Genomic DNA, 5,475 nt, shown 5'->3' with positions numbered 1-5,475 from the left:
CATCCTTGACCTGGGGACTTCCACATACCATGGGCACAGTCAAAAAAAAAAAGGGGGAGTTCCTGTCCTAGTGCGGTGGAAATGACCCCAACTAGGAACCATGAGGTTGTGGGTTCGATCTCTGGCCTCGCTCAGTGGGCAACAGCTCAGGTGCCGTGAGCCGTGGTGTATGTAGGTAGCAAATGCGGCTCAGATCTGGCATTGCTGTGGCTCTGGAGTAGGCTGGTGGCTATAGCTCCATTGGACCCCTAGCCTGGGAACCTCCATGTGCTGCGAGTGCGGCCCTAATAATACAAAAAAAAAAAAAAAAGGAATATTCATGAATTTATGTGTCATCCTTGAGCAAGGGCCATAGTAATTCTGTATCATTTCCAACTTTAATATACATACTGCCAAAGCAAGCACTATTCTGCATTATTTACTCGCACTTTAAAAGCCAAACAAGTCAGATAGTCACTCCCTATTACCTTCCAAACAATTTTTAGCCAGTACACAATTATGTGTTTTATAAATCTTTCTGGATATAATGAGCATATTTTCCTGAAACAGAAAGACTGAATATTACAAACAATTTTTAAAAGGGAAGTCTCAGAGTGAATAAACACTCCCAATATTTTACCTACCTTCTGAGTTTCACATATCTACAGGTTCAAATGAACTATTCTTCATTCTTGCCTAAGAATCACACTGGAGCTTGGAACTGGTTTCTGGGTGAGACTAACTCTTTCCTAAAGGAGTATGACAAAAAACTTAAATTTATCCCTGCTAAACCAAGCTCTAGCTAATTTGTCCCATTTCATGGGGGAAGAATCTTCTAGATTCTGGACCCTTCCAGATCTTCATCTGGCTGTTCATCTGTATTCTTTGTAACAGCCTCTATAATAAAATGATAAATTCAAGTAAATGTTTATCTGAGTTCTATGAACTGCTATAGAGAATTAATTGAACTCAAGGAGGGAGTGGGGTCCTGGGAACCTCTGATCTAGTCAGAAGCACAGATTAATAACCTAGACTTGAGACTGGTTTCTGAAGAGGGGAGTGGGAAAGGGTGCAGTCTTATGGGACTGATCCCTTAACCCATGGGCTCTGACACTAATACCAGGTAAATAGTGTCAGGATTGAGTTTATTGCTTGGTGGTGTGAAACAAAAACCATACACTGGAGTGAAGTAAGAAGCTGCCATTGAAATATTTCACAATCATAATCAAGGTATTTCCCCTCCACATTTCTAAAAATGAAATCTAAAGTTTTTTACACATTATCAGAATTCTATTTTGTTATGTACATGTATATATATATTTTTTTTTTAATATGGAACGCTTTAAGAATTTGTGTCATCCTTGCATAGGGGCCATGCTAACCTCTGTATCATTCCAATTTTAGTATATGTGCTGCCAAAGCAAGCACGTTGTGTATTTTTTAAAGTCTAAAAAGGTTCACATTATTTTGGAAAGCTTTTCCACATTCGTTGTATTTACAGGGTCTCTCTCCAGTATGGATTTTCTGATGTAAAATAAGACCTTTGTTCTCAATAAAGCATTTCCCACATTCAGCACACTGATACTATTTCCTCCCAATTTCCTACTCTCTGTGTGGATTCTGGGATGTTTAATGAGGTATGAGCAGTCACTGAAGCCTTTCCCAAACACTTCATAACCATAAGGTCTCTCTGTTGTATGTAATCTCTGATGTGATATCAGACCTGAATTCTGATTAAAGCATTTATCTCATTTTTTTACAGAGATAAGTTATCTTGTCAGTGTGTATTCTCTGATGCTTAACAAAAAGTGGGCTCTGGGAGTTCCCATCGTGGCTCAGCGGTTAATGAATCTGACCAGCATCCATGAGGACGCAGGTTCAATCCCTGGCTTTGTTCAGTGGGTTAAGGATCTGGCATTGCCATGAGCTGTGGTGTAGGCCACAGATGCGGCTCGGATCCCGAGTTGCTGTGGCTGTGGTGTAGGCTGGCAGCTGCAGCTCCAGTTGGACCCCTACCCTGGGAACTTCCATATGCTGGGGGTGCAGCCCTAAAAAACAAAAACAAAACAAAACAAAAAGGCTCTAATTAAAAGCTTCCCCACAGGACTTCTCTTGTGGCACAATGGGCTAAGGCTCTGGCATTGTCATTGCAATGGCTCAGGTTGCTGCTGTGGCATGGGTCACTGCTGTGGCATGGGTTCAATCCCTGTCCTGGGAACTTCCGCATGCTGCAGGTGTGGCTAAAAAAAAAAAAAATTAGTGAATCCAATCCAACATGCATAAAAGAATTATACATCATGTCTAAGCAGGATTTCTTTCAGGTATAAAAGTCTGGTTCAACATTTGAAAGTCAGTTAACCTAATCCCTCACAATAACAGGCTAAAGAAAAAATACTATATTTATAGATGCAGAAAAAATATTTGAAAAAAACCTAACACTCATTCATGACAAATCTCTCAGGAATAGGAGGTAATTACCTCAATTTGATAACAGGCATCTATTTTTTTAAAACCCCATGGTTTCTATCATATTTAATGATGAGAAAGTACATGCTGTCCCACTAAGATCACGAACAAGGCAAGGATGCCTCCTTTTATCATTCTTATTTCACACCATCCTATCTAATACAAAAAGACAAGAAAAGGAAATAAAAGATATACTGATTGAGAAGGAAAAAATAAAACTGCCTAGACGTATATGCTATTGTGAAATATCTAAAGCAAGAGTCAGAAACCCAGAGTTCCTACACCCTTACTAACTCACAATTCTAAATATTACTTTTGCTTCCTAGATGAGATAGAGGAAAACTGTATTTTCCTCCCATCCTCTCCCTTCATACTGGATTGAAGCCTGCTCCTTATCCTTCTCTTGTAAGGAACAGTTGGACTGTGGACATTCACTTTTTAACTGGATTGCAGAGAACAGGAACTTGAAATGTGGTCACCTCTGTGCTGTTTCCATGGGTTCTGCCTCCTTCCAGGGCATTTCCTGGGACCTAGGGAAAAAGTGGGTAACAATGGACTCATGAAGATATCACTATGAAAACCAGAATGAAAAATCTTGGAACAAAGAGAAAAAAAATCAATGAAAATTCTAATGGGGAGGGGGCAAACTTTTCCATCTCCAAAAACAACAAAATCAGAAGCCAGCAGCTCTGTACCTTAGAGAAAACTGAAATATGCCACTGTCCAATCTCTGGGTAGATGCCTCCTACCAAACCAGAGATTTAACTCTCTTGCCTGAGATGGCTCACATTCACTCTCCCAGCTGTTCTCCTGGCTCATCCAGCTTTTCCTCTAAATCCTCCAGCACACTTGGCAACTCTTCCCTGCTCTCAGGATGCTCCTGCACCGAGGCTTGGAGCTCCTGGGGCAGGATGGTCAGGAACTGCTCAGCCTTAGCATCTCCAGGGTCCACCTCTTCTGGCTTCAGTCACTGGTGGCAGAGCTCCTGGAGCCTGGAATCAGCCCAGAGCCTCAGGGGCCCAGGTGTCTCTTGATAGCAAAACTGTGTATGAAATGCTGGCAAAATATCTCCCTCGTAGGGGGTTTCTTCCTTTGAAAGCTGGATTTCTGCTTCCAAATATGTTCATCGGCCTCCACATTCAGGATCACAAACCTCAGAGGCTCCCCTGGAATTGGAAAGAAAATGCTCCAGCTTTGCTTGGCTTCGTGGTCTGCTGGGTTGAAATAACTCCCACAAAGAACTTGAGGTTCTCTCCGGTGTGACAAGGAAGTAGGAAACTATTATGAGGACCAGGACAACTTAAATGCCAGATACATTCTGACTTAGAAAATGGCATAAAAAACCACTGCTCAGGGAAAATGCCACAATCATTTACATGCTACCAAATGACACTTTCTGGAGCGGCTGTCCATAAGCAAAGAAAGCCTGTAAGAGACAACAAAATCACAAATTCAAATTCCCATAGTGAAAAGTCTTGCTTGTCTGTTTCCCGAAGAATCAGCCTCCCCCTCGTCTGTGATGCCAGGGCATTTGTTCATCTCCTCCATGGTACTTACCAGGTGATGGTGGTACTAATTGTTTATACCTCTCTCTCCACCACAAGAGATAATTTCCCTCCTTCTATATAACAATCTCACTCTTAACAGTCCATTACACTTTATGAAGTACTTTCTCGAACATTTTTTTTTCTTTTTTTTTTAAGGGTCACACCAACGATGTATGGAAACTCCCAGGCTAGGAGTCCAATCCGAGCTGCAGCTACCGGCCTGTGCCACAGCCACAGCCACAGCCACACAGGATCCAAGCCACGTCTGTGACCTACACCACAGCTCTTGGCAATGCAGTTTCCTTAACCCACTAAGCGGGGCCAGGGGTTGTACCTGCATCCTCATATATCCTAGTCGGGTTGGCTCCTGCCGAGCCACGACAGGAACTCCCACACATTTTCCTGATGTCACAACAAAACAGGACGAAAGCTAAAGAGCCAAATACATTCATTTCAAGTAACACTAGGGCTCCGAAAAAAGAATAAACAGGAAAATCTTCTCATGTTTAAACTTCCATGTGGCGGACCCCTGGAGCCCCTGCGAAAGTGCGCAGCCCAACGGCAAAGCAGGTGTTCCACCTGGACCCCAGTCCGACCTGCGCCGAGGACCACTAAGGAGTCCCAGGTTTGAAACCTCCGAGAGCGCCAGGGCAGAAAAGTGGGCCGCAAGTGTGGTCCCAATCGCTTCGCACAGGAACCACCTGACGCCTGATTCACCCCTCACCTTCCAGCCAGCGAATCCGACCTTCTCACCCTCGCTCCAGACGTGGGTGGAAAACAATTTCTGCTTGACCCTAAAGAGGCCAGTCCTAGAGCAAACCTCGCCTACGAAAGCCAAGGTTCCTTCCGGGTCTTTCTAGGACGTTGGAGGGCTCGCCTTCTCAGTGGTTCCTCCAGCTTCAGTTTCCTGCATGGAAAGCCTAAAAGCAGCCTAAACTGTCAAACTCACTGGCTGTTTGCTTCTCCACTTTACACTACACGTAGCATTTACAGACCCTTGCCTTTGTGCTAGGAAGAGTTGCGCGCTTTGCACGCATTATCTCATTCGATTCTGGAAATAAGGCATGATGGAGAAGATGGTCTTATGATAGCCCAAGAGCTTGAAACAGAAACTTGGCCTTTTGCACAAATATTCACAATTTTACTCAGTCACAGTGTTTCTTCCACTTCTATAATCGGAGAATTCAAGTTTGACGCTTTTGAAAAGTCATCATTTGATTGCGTCTAACTCATATTCTACAACTGCTCTAGAGTAACTTGAGCTCTAACCTCGTAACCTTTGACAAACATAACCTGTGACAAACGTTCATTGCTTTTCCTTTCAGCACACTCCATAACCAGGTCCCAGACTAGTTTTGCTTTCCTGTGTCTTTTATGGATGAAACATGGATGAGATATTCCCGGAAAAGGCATGTAGAATGTTAAAATTTGTGGGGGAGGAAAAAATAATTTTCCCTCTGCTCTTCTAAGTTCTTGACTGGGT

The 5,475-nt window shown here is 43.1% G+C and overlaps 1 long non-coding RNA gene across 1 annotated transcript; it reads right to left on the bottom strand.

Moving 5' to 3' along the window:
• Window positions 1-2,443: 2,443 nt before the first annotated feature.
• LOC102163687 lies at window positions 2,444-4,850 on the bottom strand. The gene is made up of 3 exons (XR_304343.3): window positions 4,717-4,850; window positions 3,141-3,871; window positions 2,444-2,975 (listed from the first exon to the last, which is right to left on the bottom strand). It is a non-coding gene; the product is annotated as an uncharacterized LOC102163687 (long non-coding RNA).
• Window positions 4,851-5,475: the final 625 nt, after the last annotated feature.

This window comes from Sus scrofa, unplaced genomic scaffold (genome assembly GCF_000003025.6).
Source record: "Sus scrofa isolate TJ Tabasco breed Duroc unplaced genomic scaffold, Sscrofa11.1 Contig1052, whole genome shotgun sequence".
In the NCBI taxonomy this organism is placed as follows: Eukaryota; Metazoa; Chordata; class Mammalia; order Artiodactyla; family Suidae; genus Sus; species Sus scrofa.
The sequence above is the reverse complement of the archived record's forward strand: the minus strand, read 5'-3'. Positions and strand labels throughout refer to the sequence as shown.